Here is a 13,780-nt window from a genome sequence, read left to right on the forward strand (position 1 = left end):
ATACAAGAGCAGAGGCATCTCAAATCTGCCTTACCTTCCAGTATCCCTGATCCTGTTTTTTTAGGTGGCTTTTGTCTTATTTTGTTTCTTTTATTTTTTTTTTTTTTGCCTGCCTTTTTTTTTCTCCTGCAGCATTTAGTTATTTAAAAAGAGGAGGGGGAAAAAAGTAATATATATATATAAAAAATTTCTTGATCTATAAATTTTGTCTATGTGATTTAACTGCAGTGCCTAAAATCGTTTAGGAAGGGAATTTAAATGTGTACATATTCACAATATGCTAGGCTGGTAATCCATATATCCCCAAACACAAGAGAGAGAGAGAGAGAGAGAGGCTAATAATTGTGAATCATGTTAGAAGGGGCTGTCTTTATGGTAATCAAAATGAAATGCCTGTGTTTTGTTCCACGAGGTTGCAGATTCTTTCCTTGCAGTGATCACAGAAAGGATGCAAAAAACCAAGTGTTTGTGGTCTCGTTTTCATAACTACCTTTGCTTTATTTATTTATTTTCTCTCTTTTTTTCTCCTTCTTTTCTTGTTTTTTTTTTTAAAGTTGGCAAGCATCAGAAGTAGTTTTCAAAGTCCCAGGCATTTATTCTGTTGCCTGCCTCTGTGGTTTGCCTGCTGCAAACCCCTCTCTGCGTTTAATACATGCAGGTGCATTCGGTAGAACTGTTTGCGGCTAAGAGAAACTTGACTGAAAAGCTGTGAGTTGGAGGTTTGCTCCCGTTGGAAAGGAGCAGGAGAGAGATAGCTTAAAGGGGGAAAAAAAAAAAAGCCTGTTAGGAGATTAATTAAAGATCCAACAGGAAAAAAAATGTCTGTAGAAAAAAGAAACACAACCCAAATAAAGTACTTTGGGATGTGTTTTCTGAATGAGGGGCATGGGTGCTTGCCGTTGCTGTTAATGAGAGCTGCCTGCGCACATGCGCAGCTGTCAGAGAGCATGAAGCCCTTAATGTATGGCTCGCTTTGATTTCATATTCATAAGAGTCTTTAGTTCAACTAAAGCTTTTCAAGACCCAGCATCAGATATAATGAGGTTAAATACATCTCACCAAATCCTTCCCTTCTCAGCTCTTTAGCGAGGCGGTAAGTGCACAGCCTAAGGAAACAGTACCTGGAAGGTTCCTTTTGGCAGCTCACTGAAAGGTTCCCTTTGGCAGCTCACTTTCTTCTCCTTTCAAAAGAAACTGGATGGAGAACGCTATCACACTCTACAATTGCCTAAAGACAAGTTGTAGTAAGGTGGTCAGCCTCCTCTCCCAGGCAGTTTGTGCAAGAGGAGAGGGCATGGCTTGAAGCTGTGCCGGAGGACGTTAGGTTGGATGTTACGAAGCACTTCCTGATGGAAAGGGGAATTAGACACTGAAATGGACTGCCCAGGGAGGTGTTTAAGGGAAGAGTGGATGTGGTACATAATGCCGTGGTCTGGTTGCTGTGGTGGTGTTAGGTCATAGGGTGGACTTGGTGATCTCAGATGCCTGTTGCAGTCTCAGTAATTCTGTGAGCATTATCTCTCCAGCTTAAGTTCCTATTGCACTGTTTCTACCATGCTAAGAGGGGGAAAAAGTACAACAAAGAATTTCTTACTGTTCAGCTTTGGTTTCTGTGGTGTGTTGGGTAAGATGCTCATTGAAGCATCAGCACTTCAATGTGCCCTTCAGGTAGTTCTCAATCCACCTGCTGCATCCTCTCAGAAAGGAGGAGATGTGGTGCCTGAAGCAGATGCAGTCAGTTCACGTGGCACAGCTTGGCATATCAGTTGTGTCTCTTCTTGTGTACCTTATCCTGCAGCTGAGTGTTTAACACCTGTCCTCTGCTGGTGAGACCTCATCTTGAATACCACATTCAGTTTTGGGCTCCCCAGTTTAAGAGAGACAGGGATCTACTGGAGAGGGTCCAGTGGAGGGCAATGAGGATGATGAGGGGACTGGAGCACTGCCTGGTGAGGAGAGACTGAGGGACCTGGGATTTTTTAGTTTGCAGAAGACTGAGAGGGGATTTAATCGATGTCTCTAACTAGCTGAGGGCTGGGGGTCAGAAGGGAGGGGACAGGCTCTGGTCACTGCTCCCTGGGGTAGGACAAGGAGCAATGGATGGAAGCTGCAGCACAGGAGGTTCCAGCTCAACACAAGGGGGAACTTCTTGACTGTGAGGGTCACAGAGCCCTGGCACAGGCTGCCCAGAGAGGTTATGGAGTCTCCTTCTCTGGAGACTTTCAAGGTCTGTCTGGATGTGTTCCTGTGTGACTTGAGCTAGATTGTGTGGTCCTGATCTGGCAGGGGTGTTGGACTCGATGATCTCCTTGGGTCCCTTCCAGCCCCTAACGTCCTGTGATGCTGTGATTATCCCTTTCTCCTCTTGATCATCCTGATCACCCACCATCACACTAGTCTTCTGGGACTAAATAAAGTCTCCCTTCCCCTTATCACTGCTTTCCTTAGGCCTTTGCTGTACTCTTTGGCTGAGCAAACACTGTTGCATTCTGTAGAACATTATTAGGACACCATGACCTCATCCTTTCTGCTGCCTTCTGCTCTCATCGTGGTGGCCCAGTGGGGAGGATTTTTTGGGTAGTAAAAATAACAGGTAACCAGTAATGGATTTGTGAATTAAGAGTTTGAAAGCATGTCGGGAAGAGCCTGTCTGCTAAAGCATTAATATTCATGAGTGAGAAATTAATGTCCTTTTCTGCTATTTGAACTATTATTAATTCTTATTATGATTTTGAGAGCCATTATACACATTGATAGACTAATGAACAGTCATTTATAGAGGGATTTTAAGGCAGTTTATGCCGAGGAAGAAAATGCTTGCTCTCCAAGTCGTGCTTCACACTATTTCAAACCCCTAATTCTTCTTGCTTGTTTTACTGCACATAAGGGCGATTTCTACCTAATCCAACTGTCTGAAGTAATCTATGATTTCCTATCCATCTTCTCTTTATTTGGCCTTTACTGCCATAGTAGCTACAAATCCTTATTCTTGCCAATTCTGCTTAAAAACCACCTATAAAGCCCAGTCAGGTGTTTCCAGTGGCTTTGTGGCTTTTCTCTACGTTAAAAGTCCTGAAAAATCTCTTTTCTTCAAAATCATTTTGATTGGAAATGATTCTTCAGCTGCTTTGGGTTAATTATCTGGTGAGTGCAAAGCAGCTGGAAAATTTCCCTCCTTCTTCAGGCTGCTGTGAAAAGGAGGATCTTGCAGCTCTAGTTTTTCTGCCCATTCTTCAAAAAGTGAGAGTTACAAACTTACAGCTTGCATTGGGCTGGAAGGGAGCCAGGATGTGTTTAAGGGTCAGTTTGATGATGTGCTGCTTAGGGATATGGTTCAAGGTGAATCTTGTAGAGTAGGGTTCTAGGTTGGACTTGATCCTGAGGGGCTTTGCCAACCTGCATATTTATGTGATTCTGTGAGCCTCAGAGATCATCTTGTCCAACCCCCCCTGCAGTGAGCAGGAGCACCTCCAACTAGGTCAGACTGCCCAAGACCACACCAAGTCTGAACTATCAGCCTGTAGAGCATGGGTGTGCAGTACAATTAGAAAGAGAGCTCATTGGAATGGGCTGCCCAGGGAGGTGGTGGAGTTGCTGTCCCTGGAGGTGTTCAAGAAAAGCCTGGCTGGGGCACTTAGTGCCATGTTCTGGTTGACTGGCTAGGGCTGGGTGCTAGGTTGGACTGGATGAGCTTGGAGGTCTCTTCCAACCTGCTTGATTCTGTGATTCTATGATGCCAGAAATAACCCACCCTACCTGGTGATGGCTAGGATAAAGTTAATTAGGACACATTCCCACACTGCCATGATGATTATCATGGCATGAAACACCCCTTAGTGAGAGCCATACGTTTGGTAAATAAGATGGAAGATCTATCTATAGCAGGCAGCAACAAGTTACTAACAATATTTTGGGGGGGAGTAGTCATGTAAGTCGAATTTTCCAGAGGAATGAGTAGCCAGGAGGTGCTGTGGACTCCTTATGCTGATGCTATTTTAAAGATGATATGAAAAAAAAATCCATAGCAAGCTCAGTATTACTTTTCCTTGATGATGCCATTTTCATTAACATCTCTGTTATGTGCACGGGGAGAAAATTTTCCAGTGCTGTGTATTAGGCAAAAAAAGTGCTTGCTCTCCACCTTCCATTCCCCCCTACAAATAACTTTAGATATGGCCATAACATTAGAACAATTTAGATATGACCAGAATGTTAGAAGATAATTCAGGGCATTATAGAATCTCAGGATTCTGCTTGCCAGGCTGAGGCTGGATAATTACTGTCCACACAGCTTAGAGCCAAGAGCTTATAAATGATAAACGGAAGGCCACAAGACCTCTGACCCAGTACTAATTTTGTTCCTTAGGATTTGGAGAGCAGGGAGGGTTTTTTTATTTTTTTCCAAGGACCTTGTCTGGTATATTACTGGCAAGTCCTTTGGTGGCATTTTGGATGAAATATGCACTTCTGAAGTGTGCCCAAATGCTGCGATGAAGTCAGGTTCAGCCGCACTTAAATTACTTAGCGCCGCAAATAGTTGTATTGATTTCCTGGAAGATCAACAGACGTGGTTCAACAGATTGTCTGCAAGGGAAATTGTGCTTCATGTGAGGAAGGTGGTAGAAGTGCCAATAACTGAAACACTTAATCACCTTATTTACAGAATTCAGCCTGCACGGCCACACAAACTTATGCCAGGACTTTAGCCACTGAAAGAACAGAAAAGCCTCTCCCGAGAAACCGTTAAGATATATTAGCAGGTAAATGTGTTCACTGAGTATACAGCTTTATCATAATTTGAACTAGTTTTCTTGACCAGTCTCAGGGAGAAAGCATGAAAGACAAGGGATGGCTGGTATCCACAGCATAGGAAATACTCAAATCCTAGCTAGTCCTTCCAGACCTTTCCAGCTGGAGTAAGCTGGATAGACCATGCATCTGTATAGATGGTGCATCTGTCCAACTGCAGCTACAAAAAACTCCCACTGATATTCCACAAAGGAAAATTCCACCCTGTTCCCAAAGCTGTAACATCTGTCTCTGGTTTGGAAGGCTTGAGTTCAGGTCTTTGATTTTTCTTTGCAACAGGTTGGGAAGATTACTACGTTGAGGAGGGTTTTCTCAATGAGGGCTAGCAATCGCGCCTTCGTTTCAGTCCCTTATCTCCAGCAGGAGTTTAATAGGTGTCACGTAAGCACTGCAGATAAACAGGGTGATGTATGGTTTAAATCACACAGAGAGAGGCAGACACAGTTATGTATATTCTCTAAACAGAAATCCCTTTGCCAGAATTAGGATCCTCCTGCAGACTGTTTTCTGAATGGAGGTATCTGCTACTGCTGCAAGTTTCCCTCTTAAGGCAGATGAACACTGGAATGAGATTAGTAAGGCTGTAGCATTGCAAAATCTAACTTGCAGGCTTCCAAGTGGAATCCACAACCTAATATGGGGCATTTCAAGCCTCATTATAAGGAACAGAAAGCACGGGATCCACAGCAGGCACCGAGTCCCTGGAGAAGGGACAGCAGTTGTAGGGCACCAGATCGAGTTAGCATACACGGCTTAGGTCCTGACAATCTCCCCCAGGAACAAGCCTCCTCAGACACAGGCACGATAATCCCTTCTCTCTGGAGCTCAGGCTTTTCAGCCCTGGCAGGAAAGGAAGCATTTCTCTGCACAGATAGAAGCAGAGCCATAGGCACCCAAAGTTCTTCAGAGGCCACAGTGGCAGCCTCTAATTAGCTTATGCACCTTCAGGGGTCGTTGGCAGCTGAATAAGGGGCTTCAGAGTTCCAATGGTGAATGGCAGTGCCTAGACAATACTTGAGGTCCACATTAAACACAAAATTTTTATCTCAGGATCTGGATTTCTTCCTTTTTTTGGTTGCTCTGATAGACCATTAACACTTTTTTCAACTGATTTCACACATACTCTTTCAATATATCAATTAGGGTCTCCTGGTGCACGCTAAGCAGCATTCACAATGTCGTTCCTATCAATCCTATGATGCTATGTGTTACTCTACTATAAAGACACTGAGGATGGTTATTTAGCATCTTTCACATGATGGAGTTTGATAACCTTTTTGCTTGCTGAAAGTGCAAGCTAAAAATTTGTTATGGTTTTGCTGGAGTGAGATATTGGTCTTTACTGGTCTGACAATATCACAAACACGAGAAGGACATGAACCGGATGGGAGAGGGTCCAGAGAATCATAGAGCCATAGAATCATAGAATGGTTTAGGTTGGAAGGGACCTCAAGGATCATCCAGTTCCAACCCTCTGCTACAGGCACGGACACCTCTCACTAAAATGGGTTGCTCAAGGCCTCGTCTAACCTGGCCTTGAACACCTTCAGGGAGGGAGCAGCCACAACCTCCCTGGGCAACCTGTTCCAGTGTCTCACCACCCTCACTGGAAAGAACCCAGCACAAGAAGGACATTGAACTGTTGGAGCCAATCCAGAGGAGGCCACCAAGGTGCTCAGAGGGTTGCAGCAGCTCTGTCTGGGGACAGGCTGAGAGTGTTTGAGCTCTGCAGACTGGAGAAAAGAAGATTTTGAGGAGACCTTAAAGTGGCCTTCCAGTATCTGAAAGGGGCCTACAGGAGGGCTGGGAAGGGACTATTGTCTTCACAATGACAGGATGAGGAGAAATGGATTTGAACTGGCAAAGGAGAGATTCAAACTAGATGTTAGGAAAGGGTTCTTTGCAGTGAGGGTGGTGAGACACTGGCACAGGCTGCCCTGGGAGGTTGTGGATGACAGAAGCACAGAATGTGACCCACAACCTCCCTGGAAGTGTTCAAGGCCAGGTTGGATAAGGCCTTGAGCAACCTGTTCTAGTGGGAGGTGTCCCTGCCCGTGGTGAGGGGGTTGGAACTGGCTGAGCTTTGAGGTCCCTCCCAACTTACAGCACTCTCTGATTCTGTGATTCAGTGCATTCTATGGCTCTATGATAAGATGCTGTTCTCATGGAACTCTTCTTTCTGAGAAGAAAAGAGTGTCACTAGAATGCCAGACTGCTTCTTAGATCCTCAGACACTAGCAATGTTATCAGTAGCTGTCAGTCCTCTCCAGGTTGATTAATTGTCTTCATCTCCAGAATGGCTGGCATTAATGGAAGCATTTCCTCTGAGCTTGGGCCCTCGTCCTGCTTCAGAAAGGTCCCCCCAAGAACCTGCTGCCTGTGTGGCTCCAGGCAGCGCATGGCAGGAACTCACATCTGTCTGGGCAACCATCACCCTTCAGGCTTCAGCAGGCCAGAGCAAATTTTGCACTGCATAATGCAGCTTTTGAGGAGTTTGCATGGAAGATGTCTGCACCAAAATCAGGGGAGGGGGGAGAAAAAAAGATCTGTGTCAGGAGGCAATAAACAAATCTAGTCATCAATCCATAATCATGATCGGAGCTGCTCTGGTTGGAAAGAGAAGTGCAGCGAGGACCTGCTCTGAACTACTATGCAGTGTTATGAAAATAGTAGCTGGGAAACAGAAAGGAAGTAAAATACATTCATTTATTCTGACAGTCATAACATCCTTGTATCATCTCGGTGGAAAGTTAGGAAAGATGTCTAAAGAGATTTTCAAGAGACATCTAAAGAAACCTGACTGGAGGCTTACAAAGAACAAGGCTCAAGGCCAACTCGTCTTGGAAAGACAAGTCAGCATATTGCACTGTAAGAAATCCATGACAGTCTCTTAACATCATCACGTAATAGGTTCCTGAGAAACCAAATCTTATCAGTCCCTGGCATTATGCAAATTCCTGTCATAATCTCAATCTGTGGGCTTCGAGTCCTAATCAAACTGCCTTCAGCTTCGCACTTGGCCAGCCTCCTATTGAAATCGTTTCCCTATCTTCCACTTACTTGTCCAAGGAAGTTTTGGGGCTTGGCATGGCATCAGAAAGCCTCAATTTTATGTGAACGTGGTGATTTGTAAACAAATCCGAGGTCAGCTCAATATATCTCACATAATAAATTGTAATGAATGCCTTTTGGGGCCAAACGACAGCGTCAGAAGGCCGTGGAAAACTGGAAGCTAAAGGAGAACAGAACTAAAAGGATGTAGAAAGGAGAAATAATTAAAAGTTGGGGTGCAACTCTTAAATAGATAATGACAAAAGGAATGATGCTGTGTGTAAGCTCAGGGATATCCATTCATTGAAATGTGGGGATATGTGTAGGGTGTATCTCTAGACCTATTTATTCTCCCAAGCACAAAATAAGAAGTCCAAACAGCTCGCTCAGAATGTGGGGTTAGGTATTTTCAGTGGAGATTTAGCACTAATAATTTCCACTTGGGAAAGCTGTCTGAGGCTTTATCTGGGCAGCTCTGTGAAATTCTGACTCCAGAATGATTAACTGGGAGAGAAAGAAAAAAGTCCTCACGTTTTAGAAGCGATGGTAAAATGGTGTAGGACACAGTGAGACTGGAAGAGAAGGTTTCTGATCTATGGGTGTGAAAATATAGACTCATAGAATCAGTCAGGGTTGGAAGGGACCACAAGGATCAGCCAGTTCCAACCCCCTTGCCATGCCCAGGGACACCTCACACTAGATCAGGATGGCCACAGCCTCATCCAGCCTGGCCTTAAACACCTCCAGGGATGAGGCTTCCAACACCTCCCTGGGCAACCCCTTCCAGACTCTCACCACCCTCATGATGAACAACTTCTTCCTAACATCCAGGCTGAATCTCCCCATCTCCAGCTTTGTTCCATTCCCCCCAGGCGTATCGCCACCTGACAGCCTAAATAGTCGCTCCCCAGCTTTCTTGTAGCCCCCTTAAGATACTGAAAGGCCACAAGAAGGTCACCTGGGAGCCTTCTCCTCTCCAGACTGCACAGCCTCAACTGCCTCAGTCTCTCCTCACAGCAGAGCAGCTCCAGCCCTCTGATCATACTTGTGGCCCTTCTCTGGACACCTTCCCACACCTCCATATCCCTCTTGTCCCAGGGGCTCCAGAGCTGGATGCAGCACTCCAGGTGGGGTCTCAGCAGTGTGGAGCAGAGGGGCAGGATCACTTCTTTCATCCTGCTGCCCACACTGCTCCTGCTGCAGCCCAGGCTCTGGTTGCTCTCTGGGCAGCCAGAGCACACTGACAGCTCAGATTGAGCTTCTCATCCACCAGCACCCCCAACTCCCTCTCCTCAGGATTGCTCTGAAGCCAGTCCCTGCCCAGCCTATATAGGTGTCTGGGATAGCCTTGACCCAGCTGCAGGACCTTGCACTTGGGCTTGTTGAGCTTCATATAAAGGGAAATTCATATAAAGAGAAATTGTACATGATTACATATGAGCAACCTGAGTAAAATCAGCAAGTGAAAGCAAATAAATAATTTAGAGAGTGCAGTTTAAACCAAAGAACTCTATTCCATGAGAGAGAAAGGTTCATAACCTGGCTGCAAAGATATTTAAGCTGTACCATTCCCAACCATCACAGCTTCTGTATTCTACCCTGGTTAAGGCAGGAAGCAAGTCTGCCTCCACTGGAGATGTAAATGGAGGCTGTCAAAATTGTAATAGCAGCAAACTGGTAACTAAAGAAGTTCATTCCAGGCTTTTTGTTCCCAGGAGGTGTCAAGGAACAATATGCCCCAATAACATCCTAGTTCTCTTGCAGTGACCTTCCTTTCACAGTTGCAAAGTGTTTCTGCTCACCAGCATTTTTAAATAGATCTCTCCAGGTCTGGAAGCAACTGTTTTTGGGGGATGGAGGGAAAAGAAAATGCAAAAATTGGAGGCCATGTGTGTGAATGGATTTCATGTTTCTTCCTTTTGAGGTGGAAAATATCCCAACATGTTAGGAAATAAAGGACTTTGATGAGAAAAGTAGTGGCCAAACTATTTCTGGTTTGGGTTTGGTTTATTTTTCCTTTCTTTTTTCTTAGAATTTCTTAATGAAGTTGTTGGAAGGAAAACTAAAAGAAAATCTGCAGGTGAAAGTTTAGCTCCTCCAGAGGGCTCTGCTCTGTGCAGCAAAGCCCAGGTAACACCCATCCTTAGGGAGCCTGATTCCAGACTGACCTTGCTTCTTTTTCCTGGTTTTTTTTTCTTCTAAACATGAACATCTGCCTTTAAAATGAGATATCCTCTGAGGAGAGACTGAGGGAGTTGGGACTGGTCAGTCTGGAGAGGAGAAGGCTCCCAGGTGACCTCCTTGTGGCCTTGCAGGATCTTAAAGGGACTACAAGAAAGCTGGGGAGAGACTTTTTAGGCTGTCAAATAGTGATAGGCCTGGGGGGAATGGATCAAAGCTGGAAATGGGGAGATTCAGCCTGGATGTTAGGAAGGAGTTGTTCATCATGAGGGTGGTTAGAGTCTGGAAGGGGTTGCCCAGGGAGGTGTTGGAAGCCTCATCCCTGGAGGTGTTTAAGGCCAGGCTGGATGAGACTGTGGCCATCCTGATCTAGTGTGAGGTGTCCCTGGGCATGGCAGGGGGTTGGAACTGGCTGATCCTTGTGGTCCCTTCCAACCCTGACTGACTCTCTGATTCTGTATGTTGTATTTTATAGATTCATAGAATGGGTTGGGTTGGGAGGGACCTTAATGATCACTTATTTCCAACTCCTCTGTCATGGGAGGACAGATCAGGTTGCTCAAGGTCTCATCCAACCTGGCCTTGAAAACCTTCAGGGAGGGACCATCCACAACCTCCCTGAGCAACCTGTTCTAGTGTCTTACCACCTTCACTGGAAAGAATTTCTTCCTAATCTCCTGTCTAAATCTCCCTCTATCAATTTTAAATCTGTTCCACTTCATCCTATCACTACAAGCCCTTGTAAAAAGTCCCTTCCCAGCTCTTCTGTAGCCCCTTTCAAGTACTGAAAGGCTTCTCCAAGGTCTCTTCAAAGCCCTCTGTTCTACAGGCTGAACAACCCCAACTCTTTCAGCCTGTCCCCACTTGTAACTATTTTTTTTCTCCCTATGAACTTTACCTAACACAATATTCTTCACAGAGAGAGTGATTTACCATTGGAAAGGGCTGCCCAGGGAGGTGGTGGAGTCACCATCCCTGGAGGTGTTCAAGAGAAGCCTGGATGAGGCACTTAGTGCCATGGTCTGGTTGATTGGCTAGGGCTGGGTGCTAGGTTGGGCTGGATTAGCTTGGAGGTCTCTTTCAGCCAGGTTGATTCTATGATTCTAGGTTGGACTGGATGAGCTTGGAGATCTCTTCCAACCTGGTTGATTCTATGATTCCACTGCCACCATCAAATCACTTAATTTACCTTTTGAGAGAAAGAGGTGAATCTGAGAAACATCAGTGGAAAGGTAACAGCAGTGATGAAAACTGCCTTAGCATGAAAGGAACAGAAAAACGATGTAATTTGGCCTTACAAATCTGGTGGAGGCTTTACAATTCGCATCACATGAAAAGAAGAAGTTCTAAGAGCATTCTTACTTGGGTTGTCCTGTCATGCAAAAGGTTTGTGCAGGAGGGACGAGTTCCACCCCAGCTTAGCCTTTTTTTTGTGCTTCTAGTTGCAATTTGATTTTAGTTTCTTAGCATAGTGGAAATTTTATTGCAGATGCCTGGCCTGTCTCTTAACTCATGCTAATTATATTCATAATTAAATGTTAAACAAGAACTGACTAGGCCAACTGGCTTGCACAGGTGTTTGTGGTATGAATGGTTTAATGCTCACACAATAAATTATTGGATACAAATCTGCAGTAATCTGCTTGGTGAGAACCTGTCTCAAGAACTTTGCTGCACCTGGTAGGTCCAGCATGGTGCCTGCAAGCCAGAACTTGCCAGTAGCAATTATTGGACAGAATTATAGTAGAGGATCACAGGATACTAAGGGTTGCAAAGGACCGCATAGGTCATCGAGTCCAAATCGCCCTGCCGGAGGAGGACCATACAGTCTAGATCAGGTCACACAGGAATGCATCCAGACAGGCCTTGAAAGTCTCCAGACAAGAAGACTCCAGAACCTCTCTGGGCAGCCTGTGCCAGTGCTCTGGGACCCTTACAGGAAAAAAAAATCTTCCTCATGTTGAGGTGGAGCTTCCTGTGCTGTAGTTGATACCCATTACCCTTTGTTCTATCACAGGGTGCAGCTGAGAAGAGTTTGTCCCTTCCCTCTTGATCCCCAGCCCTCAGATCATAGAATCATAAATCAACCAGCCTGGAAGAGAGCTCCAAGCTCATCCAGTCCAACCTAGAACACAGCCCTAACCAGTCAACCAGACCATGCCACTAGGTGCCTCAGCCAGGCTTGTCTTGAACACCTCCAGGGACGGCAACTCCACCACCTCCCTGGGCAGCTCATTCCAATATATAAATAGATATAAATAAATATCATTAACCATATAAACAAATATAACAATGTGATAATTAATAATATGCTATAAGGGAATGTATAAATAATAATACCAATATAAAGATATCCACATAAATGATATCTATTAAAAATAACATACATAACATCTATAATGTACATATATAAAGATAAATCTCTTAAAAGAAGATATAAGAATAATGTAGATATATCATATAGATTGTATATGTTTATATATAAATCTTCATTACATTTATATCTTCTTTATGTCTTCTTCTATATTTATAGATCCCCTCTATGCCTTCTCTTCACCAGACCAAACAGCCCCAGGTCCCCCAGCCTCTCCCAACAGGGCAGTGCTCCATCCTCTCCACCATCGTTGTGGCCTTATCTTTTATTATGCTCTCCAATGTGTGACTTTCCCTCAACTACACAGGTCCCAACGAGGCCAAAAGTTGTGGGTTTGATTTGGAGTTTATTTCCAGACTCTCACCTGCTGTGAGATGCAGGTTCTCCCAGCATTGCTATTTACTGTAGAAGCCATTGGATGTTTGGAGGCAATGTCATGGGAGAAGGAACATGCCTCACTTACCTCAGGCTGCAAAAAGATGGGGGTTTATATTTATAACTGATCAATCTCTGAGGCTCCACTAACTCCCTGTTAGCTTTACACTGACTGCTGATTGACAGAGCGTGGAATCAAAAGCTTGCAAAATGGGTTTCAGTTTGCTCCTCTTCCACTTACTTTCTGGGCATGGCAAACAGTGTATTTGTGCAACTGAAATTTCATCTGTGGTTAAAAGAATCTTTTTTTGTAGGAGGGAGAAAGGGCAGAAGCAAGAAGCAAGCCAATCTCAGAAGTTCATGTGTGGGTTAGCATGAGAGAAACTCAGAGAGAGAGTTAAGCAGAAGAGAATGGTGAAAGAGAAGAACAAGTGAAATCTGAGCAACGATACTGGGCAGAAAGGAGAAGGGGGGAAAAAGAGAGAGAAGGAGCTCTTTAGTGACTGTGAGAAGATCTCTGTAACCTGGAGTGTTTGCTGGAGGCAGGAGAAGAGGAACTTCTCATGGAGGTTATCTGAAGCTCTTGACAAAGTGAGAATTGGCACTCTGGCTTGGAGGGGAAAAATGTTTCACCAGGCTTGTGAATGAAGCTTCCACTCGGGGAAAGTAATAACAGGAGGAGAAGCAGCCTATAGTGCCCCAGTTCCACAACTTCAGAGGTGCAAAAATGGAAGAGATGAGGAGGGGAGGAAAGTGGGAAGGGAGGGAAAAGGAGACCTTTCAAGAACAAGAGCAAAGGGATACTACAAGTCATCATCTGCTCTCTTCCTGCTTTCCATGCACCTTCCTTACTATCTAAGAGCTGCTGTCTTCCTCAAAAAAGAGCACCTCAAAAAAGAGCAACACAACTCATCTGTGTGTGGTGACACTTTGGATCTGACCCAGCAGGGAATGACGTGAGCATGTCTTGGGAAAGAGAATAGAAAAAAG

At 44.7% G+C, this 13,780-nt stretch overlaps 1 protein-coding gene across 1 annotated transcript in view; it reads left to right on the plus strand.

Annotated features, from left to right (window-relative positions):
* Positions 1 to 13,780, plus strand: part of ARHGAP15 (Rho GTPase activating protein 15) — a 409,331-nt gene that overhangs the window by 319,766 nt on the left and 75,785 nt on the right. The window lies entirely within an intron of this gene.

The sequence above is a fragment of the Pogoniulus pusillus genome, chromosome 2 (assembly GCF_015220805.1).
Source record: "Pogoniulus pusillus isolate bPogPus1 chromosome 2, bPogPus1.pri, whole genome shotgun sequence".
NCBI lineage: Eukaryota > Metazoa > Chordata > Aves > Piciformes > Lybiidae > Pogoniulus > Pogoniulus pusillus.